The following is a 20,245-nucleotide window of genomic DNA, read 5'->3' on the forward strand; positions in this document are numbered from 1 at the left end:
GAGAAGTGTGAATGAGAGGTTCTGTTGCAGGGTCTCCAGTGAAGTTTCATAATAAATACCGGCCTGGGGCAGCAGTGGCAGTGACATGGTTCGGAAGGTAAAAGTGCTCCCCACCAAGCTTGATGACCTAAGTCTGATGCCTGGGCTTGCTGTGGAAATTGGCATAATATTTACTATTAATCCATTCAATTATTACAGCAATTATTATTTAACCCACCATCGTAGCAATAAAAGACACAGACACCTGTTAGATTTTTAATATGCCTACACACTGGGACTGGGCAGAAACTAACCATCTAAGCTACCTCTTACCTCCCAGCCCCACATCCCACTCCACTCGCTTTAATTATTCCTATCTGGGCTATTTCCCATCCATAATTCCCATAAATGCTTGCACGCACGTGTTTTTCATCTAGGCTGCGTCTCTCCATCGATCCTCAGAGCAGGCCCTTTCCCACCATGTGCTTTTCCTTTACACTAGCCCATGGCAATTCTGCTTTCTCCTTCTTCCTCTCCTGGCTCTCTCCACGCCCCCCTCCTGTGATCCTTCTGCCCTCCAAGCCCTCGAACCTTAGCTCCCCCTATCTCACTTTTGCCCAGCCCAGATAGACAGGCAACTTTATTCAGCCAATCGGGGATAATTTGGGAGGCAAAGCCACAAATGTCCTTTCAGGTATGTGAGTGTCTGCTCGTAAAAGGCAGCAAGCAGGGAGCAAAGAAAGTAACGAATGTGAATCACCAGACCATGCAGCAGTAACACAGGTCCCATACTGTGGAAGGAGAGACTGGAGTCCTGCAAGTTGTGCCCTGACCTCCACACTTCTGCTTATGCACATACAGGCACACACACACACACACACACACACACACACACAAACAAACAAACAAATAAATGTAATATTTTCTTTTATTGGCCTGGGCTGCAAGTCTACAGGCTTGGCTACAGGATCTGCCTCCCAAGATGGATGCCCTCACACATCTCTTGGAAAAGGCCTCTGTTTCTTTAGAGCTTTGAACTCACTCTGTAGAACAGGCTGGCCTCAAACTCACAGCAATTCTCCTGCCTCTGCCTCCGGAGGGCTGGAATTAAAGGTGTGTATCACCCCTGCCTGGCCTGGCACCTGCAGGGTTTTTGGCGGAAGGTTTTGCTATCTTATGAGGAAAGAGCATCTCCTTATTCCTGCATTGCATAGCTTCAATGTTCTCCCAGCAGCAGGTTGGCTTTCCTTCAGAGCGAGTGTATCAGGTACTTTTCTCATTGTTATGGCAAAATGCCTGATAAAAGCACTTAACGGTGGGAGGGATTATTTTATCTTACAGTCAAATCAAGACAAGGAAAACAACAGCAGCAGGAGCATGGCAGCTGGCCGAGTTGCATCCCCAGTCAGGAAGCACCCAGAGATGAATGCTGAGCTCATCTTGTTCACCCAGAGTCTGGGTCCCTCACACGGAATTAAACCTCTTAGCTGATTCTCCATCCTGTCAGCTTGACAATATTACGCCTTGGGGTGAATAGCTCAAGAAAGTGCCCCTTTGACCCAGCTTAGAAGTCATAGTCACCTCCCTCCAGTCTGTCCTGTTCATCTGAATCAAGTCACTAAGTCATTTGTGCTCAAGGGGGAGGAGAATTAGGTCACGCCTCTCCGGGAGGAGCATCAGAGAATCAGGGTACACACTGAAACCACAGAGCTGCTCTCCCACCCTGTGGCCTTTCTTCCATAGCCTGGAACTACATCTAAGGGACCTTCGCAAGCAGGGGACAATGCTGGTCAGCTTTTCACTGCTGTGATAAACTACCTGAGAAAGCTGAAGTAACCGTCGGGGTCTTGCCCTGGAGATGTTGGAGCCCACCAGAGATCTTTCTTGGCCACAGTGTCCCAGGAAGCTCCAGGGGGCTCCTACCACCTCTGCACAGAGTGGTGACGTCAGGGGGAGCTTAGAAACCGAGAGTTTGGTCCCGGGAAACTCGCGAGGGAACTTACACTGGATATGGGTCCCTGCACCCTCCCTTGGGGAAAGAAGACTGTAGATGAGGCAGATGACGCAGGCAAGCTCAGCTTTCCCTTGAGTGCTGAGATGGGCCCAGGGGAATCGGTCTCACGGGGCTCACTGGAGCCCCTCTGGGGCTGCCCACACCCTCAACAGCTTTAGTAAGGGTGGGTATGTTGGCTAGAGTTGGCGGCTCCCCCCTGCACCCACCCAAGATGGCTCCGAACAGAAATAAAACCTGTCACTCACTCGAGAGGGGCTCTCATGCTCCCTTTGAGTCAGCACTGCACGTGCAAGCCCAGAATATGCTGGGTGGACAGATGGCGGGGAGAAGGGAGGGAACCGAAACAGGCTGGGTGCAAACTGTCAGTGCCAAGGATTGTGTGGGAGGAGAGACCAACAAAGGAAGGATCGGCCCTGCCTTCCCTGCCACCAGCTCTGTGACCATGAACAGTTCTCTGTGGCCTCGGCTTCTTCCCCTGTAAAATGGGAGGCAATGCACGGCTCAGCTCAGCTCTGGAGACCGCCTATCTGAGCTGAATCCTGGCCCTTAGGTTACCCGTGTGTCCTTGGGCAGATCACCTAGACTCTGAAGCCTCAGTCTCCTCACTCTTAAAGCAGACAACTGTGGCAGCTGAATACGCAGACTTCCACGAAGTGTTCAGAATATAGTCCATGCCCAAGTGCATGCCCTTATGCCATGGGTCAGGGACTCCTGGGAACTGTGCCTGTCACTCTGAGGGGCTCAGTGAGCGTGCACCTGCCAGGGTTTCTAACAACACGGCACCAGAGGCGGCAAGAAGAAGAGAAAGACGTTGGATTTTCTTGAGCCTTTGGTGGCAGGTAGAACACTTGGTCTAGGCATTTACACTCCAAGCGTTGCAAGCCTCCAGACCTTAGAAGACCTCCAGACATTAGCACAACTGACTCCATGAGGGAAGTACCATTCAGGCCTTGGAACCCAGAATGCAGGCCGTACCACCTTCTTGCTAGTGGAAGCATATCAACCTAGGATGTGGTTTTTTGTTTGCTTGTTTGTTCATTTGTTTTGTGTGTGCTTAAAAGCTCACCCTGAGAAAGGCTTAGGCTGTGCTGGGGTCCCAGTGCAGTCACCAGCTGGCAAACAAAGACTCTCTATTGGCTCAAACCCATGTTCAAGTAGTCTTCTCCGGTGGGTATTTCATTATACAAGTCCTGTCACCCCGTTCCTTTCTCTCCTGCCTTGTGTCCCTTCCATACCCAGTCACCCCTACAATGTCTCTTGTCCTATTTCTTCCAGAGACAGATTAGTTTGACAACCTTGGACTGAGTTCTTTCCTAATGATGAAAGCACCCAGGTGCCGTGGGGTTGAGAACCAGGACAAAGAAACCACAGCCTAGAGCACAAGAGACACAGAGTGCCCCTCTCGGGAAAAGCGAGTGTAGCCTCTGGCCTGGCTGTAAATCAGCTCTACCTGACTTCAAGGCACTGCTTCCCAGGGCCAGCTGTCCTTCAGGGTCACCACGGAGTTTAAACGGTGCCCAGACCTGGGATCTACCTGAGGCCACCCGGGACGGGACGTGGTTGAGGCATCAAGAGCTGTCTTTGTTCCCCGTTCCCCGTGATGCTCACGTTCTGCTGGGCCTGCGGGCCAGAGTTCAAGAAGTATGAAAATTTGTTTGTTTCGCTTTGTTTGAGGCAGGGCCTCACTCGCTATGCAGCAAGAGATGACGGTGAACTTCGACACAGCTGACAGAGCTACGGTTCTTAACCGTTAGCTCGAGAAGTGTCAGCAAGGGCTTGCTGTATGGTGAGCCTTCCTGGCTCTTCTCACTCAGCAGGAGTGTGGACTTGGCCAAAGGCTGCACCACTTCTTCATCTTCTTTTTCTTTTCCTCCTTCTTCTCCTTCTTCTTCGGAAAAGATTTATTTTTAGCTATGGGTATATGTGACGTGCTTATGTGTGGGTTAATACACATGGATGTAGTGGTACCCACAGGGGCCAGAAGAGGGTTGATCTCTGGAGCTGGAGTTACAGGGGTTTGTGAGCTGCAAGATAGAGATGCTGGAGACCAAAGGGCTCTCTGCAAGAGCAATGTGCTCTCTTAATCACTGCGCCATCTCTCCAGCTCCTAAAGATCACATGTCTAACAAACTCCCCACGGCTGCTGATACAGTTCCTTGCCTAGAACAAGTGTGGAAAACCACTGCTTAAGAGAGGGGTGTCAGCAAAAGTATGGCTGGCCTTGGGGTCAAACCCAGCCTGATCTTGTAAATAAAGAGTTTTTGTTTGTTTGTTTGTTTTGGTTGGTTGGTTGGTTGGTTTTTTTTTTTTTTTGAGACAGGCTTCCTCTGTATAGCTCTGTCTGTCCTAGAACTCTCTCTGTAGGCCAGGCTGGCCTTGAACTCAGAGATCTGGCTGCCCTTTGCCTCCTGAGCATCGGGATTAAAGGTGTGTGCTGAGGCCTCCACTATCGCTCTACCCCTTTCTGGCTGTAAATAAAGTTTTATTGAAAGTCAGCCACTGTGGTTCATTTGCGAATTAGCTAAGGCTGCCATCAGGATGACACGAGTTAAGCAAACACAGAGGCCATGTGCCTTACGTAGCCTAAAACGCTTACTGCCTGCCTCAGTACAAAGATAGATAGATAGATAGATGGATGGATGGATGGACGGACGGACGGACGGACAGACAGACAGACAGATAGATAGATGGATGGATGGATAGATAGATAGATGGACGGACAGACAGACAGACAGACAGATGAAAATTAAAAAAAAAAAAGTCTGACTTTAGTTCTAGGGCCTTGGGAAAACACAGAGCAAGATCCTGTATCCCTGAGTAACCTCCTGGAATAGTGTTTTCCTAATGACCTGGGATGTCATATGAAGTGGAAATAAACCCACCAGCATTGTTTAAGCCACTGCACTTGGGGTCCTTATGACCCCATGAACCTCAGCTTGTCCATCTGTAAAATACACTGAGTATCAACCTTGCCAGTTACTGGAAAAATAAAACACTGTAGGAAGCCCTGAGTTATCAGATCTTAGGTTCCTCACCACCACAGTTGAGGGGTGCCGGGTGAACTTTTCCTGGGGAGATAGGCACTAACGATGGCTCCCCCCTCCACACAGGGCATCAATGATAAGCCCAAGTTATAATTCTACTCAAGTCTAGCCGGTAAATCAAAGAGCTCATTAGGCTTGCCCACAGGAGCATGGCCCACCAAAGCAGATACCTCACCAGAAAGCCTCATCCAGGCACAGACGACATCCCACATGGACACGGATGAGTCTCCCTGCCAGCCTCTCACACTGTACATCTAGCACCTTCTGAGATCACAGGGCCATGTGTAAGACTGTGTGTAAGCACAACTGTGCTCACCTGTCAGGGAGGGGGGGAGGGGAGACCGAAATCTCAGGTGAGGGTCTGATGACCCTCTCTACCCACTAATTGTACGAAGGAGGATCAACAGGCCTGATCCTGAGGGTTGCTTGAGAGCGCTCACAGCTGCTCTGATGTAGACGGTAAGAGCTGCTATGCTACGGGCAGACAGTATTCCCCGACCAGGAAGAAAGTCGTTCCTTATCCCACTGAGAACTCCCACGTGGCTTAGGCAAGCAGACCGCAGTCTGGCACGCAGCAGAAAAGGTTGTTGAAGGCGCTGGGTGCGTGTTTTCTCTTGCGCTGAAGCACACTCTGCCGCCACCCCCATCTCCATAACAAATGAACACAGCTTTCTTTTATTGGGGGTTGTCACCAGCTGTTCACTCACAGAAATGTCCTCCGAGGCTCCAGCAAGCCCGTCTTGGAACGCCTTTAAAATAAGGGTCTCACCAGGTGGGGAACCCTCTGGCTAGGCTAGAGAGTGAGGAAAGCAGCTTAAGCGCCCACCCACAGCTCAGGGGGTGCTACATGAGAGCACCACGTGCCAAAGCCAGTTTCTGTGTGACTCCACTTACTGCCAGCTGTGGAGTGGGGCTGCCTCTCCCCCCTGCTGGTGGAGAGAGGACTGCTTGGTCAAACGTGCATCTTGATCCTTGCTACATGTCAAACGCTGTGCTAAGGATCTGGGGAGGAGCGCGCAGATCTAGAAATACCATCACCAGCCACGCTTTGCAGGACTCAGTCTGGAAAGAAGCCAAGGGCGTCGGGTCCTATGGGCTCAGAGGCAAACCAGTGCGACGGCGCACATCTGTAACCCCAGCCTTGGGAAGTAGAGGAGGGCCAAGGTCAGCCTAGACTATTTAACGAGATCTTATTTTTTTAAAAAAGCCAGCTGTAATGGTCCATACTGTAACCCCAGCACTTGGGAGCGGCAGACAGGATCGGGGGCTGAAGCTTACCTTATACCCATAGGGAGTTTGAAGCTAGCCTGTGCTATAGAAATCATTGTCTCAAAGAAAAACCAAGGCCAGGGGCTAAAGAGACAGCTGTCAGTAATGTGTTTACTGAGTAAGCAGGAAGACATGAGTCTGATACTTAGAACCTTCACAGAAGGCTAGGTGTTATCCCCAACTCTTGTAACCCCAGCACAGGGAGGCAGCCCTGGCGTTCACTGGCCAGACGGTCTAGCCTGATCAGTGAGTACCAGGTCCCAGTGAGAGGTTTTGTCTAAAAAAAAAATCAAGGTAAACAGCTCCCGAGACAGAACAGCCAAGGCTGGATCTACGTATGTGCTTGCATACATAAGCACTTGCACACACATAGGTGTACATATTAAGAGATGATAATGTGTTTTCCACATGGTTTGATTGTATTGAGCTCTCATTCTGAGTCTAGGAGGACTCAGTCATGCAAGAATATCCATTCTCTATCCTTCTCACAATGTTCAAGTTCAGAGCGATAGAAATCTGGACCGGCTAGGACATGCCTGACTTTGAAAACAAAGATTCTGGACCCAGAGTGTCCCTAGTACCCCAAAGCCTTTATACTAAAGGCTTTGTTTATTATTTTGGTGTGTGCGTGTGCATGTGTGTGTGTGTGTGTGTGTGTGTGTGTGTGTGCGTGGACTTGCTTCTCTCCTTCTACTTTTACAAAGGCTCTCAGGACTGAACTCACCAGGCTTGCTGGCAAGCACGTTTACCCATTGCGCCATCTCTAGGACCCTTGATGATCTTTATTGGCCAGCGCTCACATGATATCCACTGTGTGTAGACCGCTCCCCCCAGGGCTGACCTAATCATCACATGTTTATGGAACAGGTACAATGGTTGTCTCTGTCTCACAGATGAGGAAGCCAAGGCCCAGCAAGTCTCCTCCTCGGGGTAACTTGCCGATTCCCTCCCAGACCTGTCTCCGGTGCTCTGCACTGAGGTCTAATGAACAACCCTGAGCTACAGTCAGAAGCAGCTAAGAGGACAGTCCTGCTTGCCCCCTGACTGAAGTAGCATTTGTTTTCTGCTTTGCTTTTGTTCTGATACACGGTCATGTTGAACTGACTTTGGACCTCTCTGATCCCCATTCTTCATCTCCTGAGTGCTGGGATTAAAGCCAACCACCATATGCCAGGTTTATAAGGTGGAAATTGAACTCCGGACCTCTTGCATGCATGGCAAGCGCTCTACCAACCGAGCTATAAACACATTCCCCGGATTTGTTCTTCATTTTGCACATCTGGGCTGCCTCTCAACCCCTGAGCCACTGGAGATAGGAAGTTGGCACCATCGCCCACACCCACCAATCCACCCTCCCATCCTCTCATTGTTTGATTGTCTCCTCCTTTGTCTTCTTAAAGCTTCCCTGAGGGGGTTCCTCGGCAGCCCTCTCTTAGAGGCTAGTGCCCTCTGAAATATTCTGCTGAGCGCCAGGACGCACACCCTCACCTCAGTGTGTTTTCGCTTCGCTCTGTGTCCAGGGCGTTTTGTGATGGCACCATTCACACAGCATCCCTGCCCGCTTTCACTGGGTGAGCTTGGTGGGGACGAGTCTGCACCTTTGTCTAGGGAGAGTAACCTCTTCACCACAATAGATCCTCCAATGGACAAAACATCAAGTATCTGAGTTTCCTGAGTGGCCTCCTTTATCACTGCCATCTCCCGCTGCCCAGGAGTGTTTCTGTTCAACCTGGTTGCTTTTGCCACCATCCTGTGGGCTCCATACCTGGGTAGGAGGCTGTCAGAAGAGCAGGGGGAAGCTGGTCACTCAGAGCCCTCTGGACATAAGCCAGGCATCAGCCAGCTGAGAGCCATCCAAAGCAGCAGGGGAAGCATGCTGGGCAGGCAGGATCCACGGAAGGGCACTTTGAAGACACAGCCTCCACAGTAAGCTTCTCTGGGCCTGCCTCAATGAAGGGTTGACAAGAAGGATGGATAGGGGACAGAAGCCATGAACATCTGTTGCAACAGTTAGCTTTTCCCACTGAGGGGCAGGGACATCCTTAATGACACCCCCACTGTCGCAAAGAGATGCACTGTTTGCATCTTTTTCCCAAGACAGAATAACCCGGCTAGAAGACAGGAAGAGGGCCTTGGCATGGCTTTCAAGGCCCTCAGGATCTAGCTCCATCTACCATTTGAAAACACTGCTTTAAAAAGATTTACGTTATTTGTGTGTGTGTGTGTGTGTACAGGTGTGCAGGAGCCTGAAGTTGCCCTGAGACTGGGCCACATGCAGTTGTGTGCTGCCTGACGTAGGAGCTGGGAACCGAACTCTGGGCCTCTACAAGAGCAGCAGGCACTCCTAAGCACTCCGTCATCTCTCCAGCCTCACTGAGGAGACCTCTCAGTGTGCCCTTTCCCCTGCAGCTCCTGCCTGACAACCCGCATTTATTCTGGATGTGCTATACATCTTTATACCTGCACCCCCAACCCAGTCTGCCCTGTCCACTCCCGGAGTTCACCTGCCGGGCCAACTCCCATCTCTTCCCTACCGCTTAATGGAGTCCCTTCTGTCTCTGCACACTCAGCCCCAGTAGGAGAGCTGGCGAGTTCAGTGGCCGGGACAATAGCAATAAAGGTGTCCTCAGAACACCCTAGGGGTGCCTGATGTGTCTGTAGGGGGGTATTGTGGAGCATGGCTCCTGGGAGCTTTCTATCTTACAATCACTCTTCCTTCCAGGCATTATAAAGGGCATGCCTTTCCATCTCATCAGCAACCTTTGTCATTACACCATCAGAAATCATTTTACTCAGTTGTCACACCCTCTCTTGGTGCCTGGTCCCTCTGTAAGCTCTGGAAGCCATGTGTGCCACTATTAACACAGCACATGGGGCTCTGCTCTCCCTTGGCAGACAGTCAGCTTCCACAGGGCAGGCAGCCCTGCTCATTTCCAGGTATCAGGGCCATGGTAGAGTCAGAGTGGCTGGCGAGCTAAGCACATGTGCTGGGGACCAGAGGTAGCTACAGAGGAGGAGCAGACAAAATGCCACAAGGGGCGACCACAAGGGAGGCTGTTGCTAAGATACCTTCCCAGGGGGAGATGTAAGCAATGTTCCCCCTTTTTCCAAGGTCCCAACAACCAAAGTAGGCACTGATCCACCAAACTTCACTCTGGGCAACCAATAAGTTCATTTGGCTTCCTCACAGAGCATAAGTGAGGGGTTATTTACAGGAGTGTGGGTATTTGTCTCCCAGTAGGTCATGTCTGAAAAGCCTTTACCCAGCAAGGATGAGGGCTTTCCTACCACATGGCTGCCTCCCACTCAGTCTTCTTTGGTCTATATACTCTAGCTCAGTCCCAAGGTCACATACAGTTAAGGCAGAATTACACACAATGGGTCAGGTCGTAGGAAGCTGTTGGTTCCTCAGCTATGGGTCTCATGAGCCTCCACTCCATGTGGGGCCTGTAAGCAGTCAACAAGCCTGGCTGGGATGATGGCATCGCAGAATGCCCCAAGATGGCAGTTGCTTGGCTCAGACAATAGACACTCACAACAAAGGCACATGCCAGTCTAGGCAGAGAGGGATGCAGAGAGGATGGGATGCCCTCCACAGGCTGTCCACCTGTGAGTCAGCCAGCTAGGGATGGAAGGAGGGAGGCAGACCTCTAGGTGGGCCCCCTGATTCAGAGCAAAGCCAAGTGGCTCTGGGAGACGGAAGGGGTGAGCAGGCCTGTCACCATGAAGCAGACTGCCTGTCTGCTCAGGAGAGGACCCCCTTCCTCAGTGCATGCCACCAGATGCCTTGCTTGGGAAAACAGCAGGGAAATTACAGCCTCTGCTGTCAGCTCTCCCACGGAACTAAAAGCAGCCCATTGATCCCACACACTCTGCATCCAGATGTCTCTGCGGCTTCTCCACCCCAAAAGTCCTGAGGAATTGGGGCCACCAATACTGAGGAGAGGACTTTGAAAGAGGACAGCCCATGATGATGAAAGGCTAGGTTTGCTGCCAAGGAGGAAGGCCGCATAGTGGCCCTCTGTAGTCTCCCCTTCCCACTCAGACCATGGTTGCCAAGGGAAAGTAGGCTACATGGCTCTAAACCTTCTGTCTTGATGGGTGCCTCAGGCAGGTCTGATCAGGTGAGGGCATGCAAGCATTAGATGACAGCTAACCCTTCTGAGGAGTACCCCTTGGGAAAGCTCTATTTACCCTGAAAATTGAAGCTGGGATGAAGAACGTGGCTTAAGGATGCTGAGTGAGGTAAATCTCAGGATGACCCCAACTGGCTATCTGTGTCTGAATACTTAGATGGCTTCATATCTCATGTCAGGATCCTTAAAGCAGTTAGAACCACACAGGAGGTAGGGATTATGCTCTAAATTAACTGCACCCAGCCTCCTTTCAGGACCACAGGCTGCCTCTTCTCCCCACCCCTCTCCATGGTCAAGGATGAGTTGCCAAGGGCTGCCTGGGAGAAGGGGTTTTGAGGCTAAGGTGCCGCAGGTCCAGCTTTGGCAGAAGGAAGGGCAGGGAATGGGCCACTGCCACCAATGCAGACAGGAGGTATGATGACAATGGGCCCATCCACATCAGAGAGCCTCCAAAAAGCTCACAAGGTCTAGCTTGGCCAGCCCGCCTGTTTGGTTTCTATAGCTCTTCAGCCTTCCATCTACACCTTATATATTTCTGTGCATATTAAAGTTCCTCTCTAGGGAGCAGGCAAATTGCTCAGTCAGTAGGGCGCTTGGTGCCCAAGCATGAGGACCCAGATTCCCAGCAGCACTCACCTAAAAGCTGGGCAGGCCAGTCAAATGCATGCATCTCTAGTCCCAGAGCTAGGGATGCAGAGGCAGGTGGATCCTGCAGCTCATTGGCCAGACCTATGGCCCAGCAGAATCAACGACCTCCAGGTTCAGTGGGAGACCCTGTTTGAGAAAAGAAGGTGCAAAGGGATTGAAGAAGACAGCCGGTGCCAGTGTCTGGTCACCACTTCTCAAGCACGTGTGCCTGCATGCACATACACACGTCACAAATACATAGAGACCACACACACACACACATACACACACACTCATGGGGGCACATGTGCCATTCCCTCTCTTTCCAGCTGGTCTGGTTATGGTCTATGATGGGCCACTGAGGAGGATAGGCACTTCGAAGGCTGCCAGCATAAAGGACCCACTCCTCTGCTGGGGTTTTCCTCAGTGGAGTGGCAGCTCAGGAGCTGAGGGAGGACCACAAAGTCCCAAGGGCAGAGTCTAGATCTGGGCTGGGCTGGTGACACGGGGGTGGGTCTCACCCCACCTCAGCCATTCACACCTCATAGCCTTTCCTCCACCATCCCCACGGGCTTGCAGTCCCCCTCCACCTTGAGGTTTGGCTCCCTGCCTCTCACTTGGCTAAACAGATCACACGGAAGGCCGTGAAAGGCACAGAAGCGGATCTAATACCAAAATGAAATAAGAATACTGGCTTATAATAGCTGCTGTTTATTAGCCCTGGTTCTGTGCCAGGAGCAATGCCACACACTTCACATACGCAAGTTCTTCTAATCCCTACAATGCTCTTGCAAGGCAGGTTGTCATCCTGTTCCACAAACAGAGAGGCAAAGCCTCGGAGGGCTTAAGTTCCATGTTTCAAGTAGCAGAGGCATGAATGGAGTTCTGTTTTCTTTTCTCACTCCCCACTCTGCAACTATCCTTTTGCCACCTCTCAGGCTGGGTAGGATCCAGCTCAAAGCTCCGTTCTCCATGCCTGTGTTTTTATGCATACCTTGCCCGTGGCTGCTTTCAGACCACCATGGCACAATGTCGGTAGAGAGAACTTAAGCCTTGAAAGCCTAAATATTGGTCATCCTGCCTCTGCAGCTGTAAAGGCAATTCTTGCTTTTGTTTCTTAGCAAGGGATAGGAGGGAGCAGGAGGGCCAAGAACTGCCTGTTATGGGAGCCAGGCCACCATCATTCTGTGGTCTGCTATTTCCTCAGTGCTTAGAACAGTGCCTGGCACAAAGCAGGCTCACAAGGAACCTGATAGGCGGGTGGGTGGGCTCAGGTGGATGGATTGTTGGGCAGGTGTGTGTATAAGTAGGATAGTGGGTAGGTGTGTGAATGGGTGGGTGGGTGAGTGCCTAGATAGAGGGATAGGTAGATTGCTGGTTGGATAGGAAGATGGGTAGGTGATTAGGTGGGCGGAAGGAAGGACAGATGGGTGGGTGGGTAGGTATATGAATGGATGATTGAGTGTAGGGGTGGATAGATAGATAGATAGATAGATAGATAGATAGATAGATAGATAGATAGATAGATAATCTCAAACCGGCATTGCCCAAAGTGACAACCTAGAACCTTGGGAGACCCACAACAAAAGCAAGTGCTTCAGTGTCCAGCTCAGTGAGTGGAACAGGGCTTGGAGAGGCAGCCACACCTGGGTCCTCTTCTTTTCTTCAAGACCAGCAATGATCAGGATCAGGAAAGGACAGCAATCAGTCTTCTCCACACACACTGGGGACAATGAGAAGCAGGCAGTGGACAAAAGGCCCAGGCTTCCTTGTAATTGCCATCCCCTCCCAGGGGAGAAAGAGATAAACAATGTCTACTTCTAGTCCTGGCCCTGGCACTCACTGGCAGGTGGCTCTTCCCTTAGGGGTGACAGAGAAAACAGGGGAAGAGACCCCTCTACAGCACCCTTCCCTGGGCACCCAGGCCTCTGCACAGAGGCCATCGAAGCAATGTTAAGAGCCCAACCAGTCCTCTTCCCTTGTCTGCTCAGGTCGTTGTTTAACAGTGATGGAGTCAGACTCTCTAATGGTCCTTAGGGCCTTTATCTCCACGCTTAGAAAAAGGTGGTAATGGTTGCAGGTTGTCCTAAGTATTCTACAGGTTATAGTTTCTCTGTCCTACTTTAGAAGACAGAGTGATTGCTGTGGCCAAGGTTACAAAGTCAAGTGCTACGGTGGGGCTGTGGGCTTCTAGGGGTATCTTCGTTCTCACGCAGGTCACCTGGGCATCCCCTTCGCACCAGCTGTGGCCTGGCTCCCATGCTCCCTCTTCCCTTTGGACAGTTGCTCTGCCATTGGAGCCGCCACAGTAACACAATTTATGGTGCAGCAATTTATACTGCACGGGAGGAGATGCTCCCACTCCGGAATGTATCCTAGCCCCAGACACCCCCATCAGGGCCTCAGAAGTGATTTACAGTCTGGCCTCTTCCGCTCTATAAATCTAGAAGCCTGGGCGTCACATTTCCCAGAATAAAAATGTGTGCACCCGAGCCTCCTAAATGCAATCCCCTGCCCCACCTACTCCCTAAGAGAAACGGCTCTCCCAAGCCCGCCTGCTTTCTTCCCTTCCACCCTCCTAGCACACAGTAGAGCATGCAGGGGCCTCACTTCTGACTGGATGATGTGCAGACTAGGATTGCCCAACAGGTTCTCTGGCTGACTTCAGGAAGGGGAGGGAAATTTGAGGGACAGAATACACTCCTGTGGGTGGCTCAAACTCCACTGTAATTCCCGCCCTCTGTGCCTGGACTACGCTAACCTTTTGCACAGGACTGTCAGAGGACAGTGAAACAGGTGACTAACACACACACACACACACACACACACACACACACACACACAGGTTCAATATCCCTCTCTCCCTGGCTGGAGATGCCTTCATGGACAGGTCAACTGGAGAAGTAGCTAACCTGGCCCATCTCTGTTCTCCAAGAAGCACAGGCTCTGAATACTCAATGTCAGCAGCACAAGGAGAAACATAAGGTTTGGGGAAGACCCAGTGTGCAGGGAAAGGCTGAATACAAAAGATAAACCAGAAAAAAAAATCTTCAAGATGTTCTAGAATTATGATGTTCAAATCTTGTGTGTGTTTTTTGTTGTTGTTGCTTTCAATATTGGAGGTGGAACCCAAGGTTTTGCTCATATCAAGAAAATACTCTGTCCTTGAGCTATTACCCCAACTCTCAAATTACTTTCAAGAAGCAAAATTTGACTTCCAATCAAACTGCCTACAGGGAGAACCAAGATATCACATTCTCTCTCTCTCTCTCTCTTTCTTTTTCTCTCTCTCATGTACATACCTAGCTTGGTTGGAAGAGTGACTGCCTTACATATGAGGTCCTGTGTTCCATTCTTAGTACCTCTGAAGGAAGAAAGGGAGGGAAGGGAGGAGAGAGACCGACAGAGGAGTGAAGTTGAGCCTCTAGGGCCAAGCAAGAGCTAAGTTGCTGGGGCTTTGCCAAAACCAGAGGCTAACAGATGTCAAGGATCTCCAAAAATCTAGAGCCTGGAGGAAGAGGGAGAGCAGGGATGCTTAGCCCCTGAGACAAGCCCGGTGTCTGAGGTGTCCACAATGGATGGCTCTGAACCCTGGGCAAAGGCCCTCCATCCTCAGCACAGGCCAGCCTGCAGCTTTCCTTCAAAGCGTTTCCCCCACACCCTGCTTTGCAGAGGCATTTCCAGAGCAATCCCTTGCCACACTCAGTTTCTGTCAGCCACTTAACACTCTGAATAAAATATCAAGCTCTCCCTAAGAGCAACTCCAAGCAAAAAGTGGATAAAATTGATCCAAGGCTAAAGCAGGACCTTAATTCCTGTGACATTGCTGGCGCTGGCAAAGGCTGGCTAACAAGGATGCTCAGATTCTGAATAGAGCAGGCCAGCTGAGGACAGAGGATAGAGGGAGGAAGGAACCACTGTTCTCATCTTCCTCACCTAGCCCAGCCTGCTGTGTTGATGTTGTTTTATACAAATATAGAAAGCAAAGAGCATAGTGGGTGCCTAGAACAAGAAAGAAGACAAGCTGCTTGACAGCTGTGGCTTAGTTGGTCCCTTGGCAAGGAACAGAAGCAGCAGCAGCACCTAGGCTGCTGTCAGATGCAGGGTCCACCCTAAGAACCTGCCCATCAGAAGCCCTGGGGGGCCCCAGGAGATCCTACACATATTCAGTTTGAATGTAGCCATCATAGCGCCTTATTCTTGGGCTATTGCAGCAATCCTAGGGCTGGGGAGGAAAGGGAGCCAAGTGCCACTGGAGATCAGGCCCAGGGAGATGGATCATGCTTCTTTACTGCTAGTGACTGGTGCAAAGATAGGGGTTCAGGATGGTAGGGGCAAAAAAGCAATGTGGCTCTAGTGGGTGGAGCACAACAGTCTCATCAAGGTAGGAAAAAATAAAGGAGCAGGGCCTTGCAAGCCCGCCATACGGCTTTAGTCAAGGGTTGGTCTCGGGGAGACAGGCTCAAGTGGTCTTGGATCTAGAGGGTCACGGGATCAGACAAAGGTTCTAACTAAGCAAGTCTCAAAGCAAAGGCGGCTTCAGTGCTGCAGGCTGGACATGGTATGTGTTCCTTTGCTCGTACAGGGCTGTACAGGGGTCAGTCCAGGTGACCTCACAGATCTCATCACTCGTGTCTTCAAGAAGGCATCACCCACCCTGGAGAGGCTTAACCTATTGACCCGAAGGGGCACCAGGTGACCTGGGTAACAGGAGGAAATTGCTTCAAAGGAGAGTGACATGGTACCTAGCTTATCTGTGTCCCTTCCCTGGGAGATCATACAGACAGGATCATGTGGGTACCAGTGCATGATAACCCTGGCCTCTTGGTTGGGTTCACGGAGCACTTGTGGATGTGCTCAGGAGACTTTTCTGTGGTTTAGAAAAGCAACTTGCTTCCTGTTTGGAGACAGAACTCAGTTGGTAGAGTGCTTGACTACTACACAAAAGGTCACAGGTTCAATCCCCAGTCAGGCATAAAACCAGGTGTGCAGGTGAATGCTTGTAATCCCAACATTCAGTGGACCACAGCAAGGCTAGCCTGGGCTACATGAGACCTTGTCTTTAAAAAGCAATTCTCTCCTATATCTGAGTTTTAATTTTTATCTCCTGTACAAGAAGGAACTGAACTAGGAGGAGTGGGGAGTCCTATCTGGTGCTGACCCTTCAGGACATTTCAAAGGGGTCAAGCCAGCTTTTGTAGCATTTGCCTATAATTCCAGCACTGAGAAATAGAGTTAAGAGGACCAGGAGTTCAAAGCCAGCCCCTTGGACATAATGAGTTCAAGGCCAGCCTGCACTAACAAACCCAACTGGCCAGCAACCAACTGACCAACCAAGATGGGTCATGACTTACGATCAGTAGGGAAAGATGCTTGAGTGAGAAATGGAGAGGGGAGGACGAACTGGAAGACAGCAGCAGGTGGACGCATGGAATGTGGACTATCTCAACTCAACCTCCATTGGCACAATCCGATGGTCCATCCGGTAAGTTATCCCATATGTACTGTGTGGGCCTCAATACCTGATAAGTTCTTGTTCAGTTGTAGTAATGATTATTATTGTGATTGACAGCTCTGATTTATGAGCTCTCTACTGACCTAATTGTCAGTTCCCACAAATCTTCAAACTGCTGCATCATCAGGCTGAGGACTGCTGAGTCATGGAATCCGAATGCTTGCTGGACTGATGGGAGCAAGGAGCTCCTAGCTAAATCGCTGAGTCAGCATCAAGTGCCAATACCAGGGAACATCTCTACCCATGCTGTCCTTGGTACCTTCCGTGCCCTTCTAGATCCTTCCAAAAGCCAGCCCCACCTTGAGGACCAATCTTGATGGATGTGACTTCAGTTGATTTGACAATTTGATGAAGCGTTTCCATGATATCATCCTGATGGGTTTCAGAGGCTCTCAGAAGTCACAGCCTGGGTTGCATCCTGGTGCTTGACCTGGATTAGAGTCCCTTATAGTCCAGGTTGGCCTTGAAGTTGCTATGTAATCAAGAATGCCTTTAAATCCTGACCCTCTTGCCTCCACCATCCCAGAACTGTTTTTTTGTTTTGGTTTGTTTTGGTTTGTTTTTGTTTTTTTGTTGTTGTTGTTTATTTGTTTGTTTTTGTTTTTAATGTAGGGCTGGGGTTGAACCCAGGGTGCCGTGTATGACGGGAAAATGCTCTATCAATTGAGCTGCATTTCCAGCTCCTCTTCCATCTTTCTTTGTAGCACATAGCTAGTGTGTTACAAACTTTCTGGGCACATGGACAGACAAGGCCCAGGCCTCGTCTTTCTTATGTCCTCCATAGCCAGCCATGAGCCAGGCTCAATGGCAGTGTCAAAGAAGCAGACTTTTGAGTAGGGTCATTTATAGACACCTCCTGCCAGCTTGCCAGAAAGAACCACAAAGCATGCCGAACGAGGGGAAGAAAGTATAGTCAGGTCCTGCTTCCCTCAGGATGCCCAGCCTCATTCACTCCAAAGTTGATCACGACCTGCAGCCCCCTTCCCAGAGGTCCTGCTAGAATTACGGGCAGCCTAGCCTTTTCCTGCCTCCAGCAAAGTCTAGACTGAGGCACTCTGCTTTGAGTCCTGAGCCCTGTGGAGAATTGGGCAAGAAGCTCTCGTTCCTCCTTCCAAAATTAAAAAAAAAAAAAAAGTCAAAGGCCAGCCATGTGAAAGCTTTTAATATACTTAGAATTTTGTATATAATAACCACTGGGTTTGAAGTTCACTGATGAAACCCCTAAAGACATAAGACCCCAAATTAGAGGCAGACTCAGGAGGTTTAGGGTTCAAGTAACTAGTGTAAACAACGAGGGAGATTTCCTCTGGGTCTCTGGGTTCCTGGATAGAAACGGGGGTCACTGCGAACCCAGATAACCCATCCCAAATCATCTTGTGTCACCCTGGCAGCATCCCAGGATCCTTCTCTGGCTAGGACAGCCTCTGCTCCCCGCTCCGCCTCCCCCCCCACTACTGCTCCTCACTGAGGCTTGTGGAACAAGGCTGTTTTGCCTTTGTTTCATTAGACAGCCCTTTAAAATGCATTTGCAAGTCTGGGTTGAGTACAGCGTGTCTCTTGAGTGAGAATACTCAGCCAGGTCACCTTACCTCAGGGATGTTGGCTGTTTTTTTTTTTTTTTTCTCCCTAGCCATGTCAGGACCTAGCTCAGGGTAACCATAGGAGAAGAGTATAAACCAGAAAGCAGATCTGGGGCTCCCAAGGGCCTCCGACCTGCCTAGTCATCCCACTGTGCTGAACCAGTGGGGAGACCCCACAATCACAACTCAACAAAGACAAACTTGAGGCGTTCGTATTGCCTCTCCACTCGACAGCCTCATATTGACCTTGACCTCAGAAACTGAAGTTGCCCTTCAGGTTGTTTGCTTAGGAAAAAAGGCTCAGGGCCAGGAAGGCTGCTGCGAGGACATTCTAGGAGTCCTGTCAGGGCCTGGTCATTAAGCAGGTGACGGGGGTCTCCGAAATCACGAATGGGTGTTTAATTTTCTGTTGGTTGAAAAGTGTAAGGGAAAATAAAATCCTTGGAGTCTGCCTGCAGAATGTAGTAGCTGGAGTTTCCCAGACACTGTGGTTCAGTCAGCTCAAAAAGGTCCAGACAATGTCAGGGACTATTATGGTGATGGGGCTGGCAGCTGGGCTCCAAACCAAGCGTGCAGGTGCGGCGCTGCTCACGCTGTGTGGTGACATTTGACTCCAGGCCCACCAGAGGGTGGAGGGCTGACCGGTGAACGAAGGAAGCAGCTGAATCTTTCCTTCCAAGGCTGCCCAGCTCACCAAACAGGCAGGAATGTTCCTTTTCAGGGTGATGCCTCTCTGCACATAGAAGCAGCCTGGTGCCTGGGGGTGGGGGGTGGGAGGGTGGGTACCTGCATCCCAGATCACCAGGGGCACTGCTCCCGCATCTGTCTCTCCCATCTGTACGTTTTCATCCCCTCCTCTCCCTTGTCACCACCTGAGTGCTCAGACCCCAGGTAAAGGCCAGATGCTTAACCAGGACCAGATGAGGTCTGTGCCAAACTTACCAAGCGCAGAGGCAGGCAAATGAGAAAGAGCCCAGCACAGTTCCTTGGATAAGCGGGAGCACTCAGCAAAGGACTTGGGGAAACACTCGGAAGCTGGTCCAGGAGCTTTGGAAAGCTGTGGAGGCTATTGGAGGTGGAGGCTTGTTGGAAGAATTAGACTACCCAGGGTGGGCCTTGAAGTCTCCTTGCCCAGCTCCACTTCCTGCCTGCTCTGTTCCCTGACTGTAGGTGCTCCTGTCTCAACACCTTCTCTTCTGTGATGGATGGCATCCCCTTATAAATTGTGAGCTAAGTCAAACCCACCCTTAAGCGACCTGCTGTCAGGTGCTTGCTTTGTCTTATGTCTTCGATCTATGTGATGACAGAGTCTTGCGAGCCTAGGCTGGCATGGAACTAAATGTATATCGAGCCCCAAACTCATGGCAATCCCCCTGCTGCAGCTTCGTGGGCTGCTGTGCCCAGAAAGTCACTGAAATGCCATTGCTCCCCTGTGACTGTAGCCCAGCCTAACTTCTCCTGTCTGATGTTACTGTACCCTTCGTCCATTCATCCCCATCCTCCCTCAAGTTTCCCTCTCCACGGGAGCTTGGACATTGACATGGGCACAAAATAAATCAGTGGTAAAGATGCAAGGGCAGAGGTCACTTTAAGGGACCTGGATCCAAATGAATCAGCCAGCCAGCCCAGAGTCTCTGAGTCTCCCAGTTACAGGGTTGCCAACACTTTCTAGCTCTCTCAAGGCTGAAGGTCTGCTCTTTCATTCACCTCCTGCCCTTGCTCAGGACTTCCTTCATTTGCTGACATTATTTTCAATTAAAAAAAAAAAAACATTTTATGTGCCTGGGTGTTTTACCCGCACGCTAGGTCTATGTACCATGTGCACCCTGGTGCCTGTGGAGGCTAGAAGAGGGCACTGATCCCCCAGAACTGCAGTTACAGACAGTTGTGAGCTACCATGTGGGTGCTGGGAGTCAAAACTTGGTCCTCTGCAGGAGCAGCCAGGGCTCTTAACCAACCACTGAGCCACCTCTCCAGACCCACTTTAAAAAATATTATATTTTAAATTACGTGCATGTGGGTCGGTAGGTGGGAGGAGGGGTAATGTGGGTGTGACTGCATGTACCTGCAGAGGCCAGAGG

Source organism: Meriones unguiculatus, chromosome 7 (assembly GCF_030254825.1).
Source record: "Meriones unguiculatus strain TT.TT164.6M chromosome 7, Bangor_MerUng_6.1, whole genome shotgun sequence".
Classification (NCBI taxonomy): Eukaryota; Metazoa; Chordata; class Mammalia; order Rodentia; family Muridae; genus Meriones; species Meriones unguiculatus.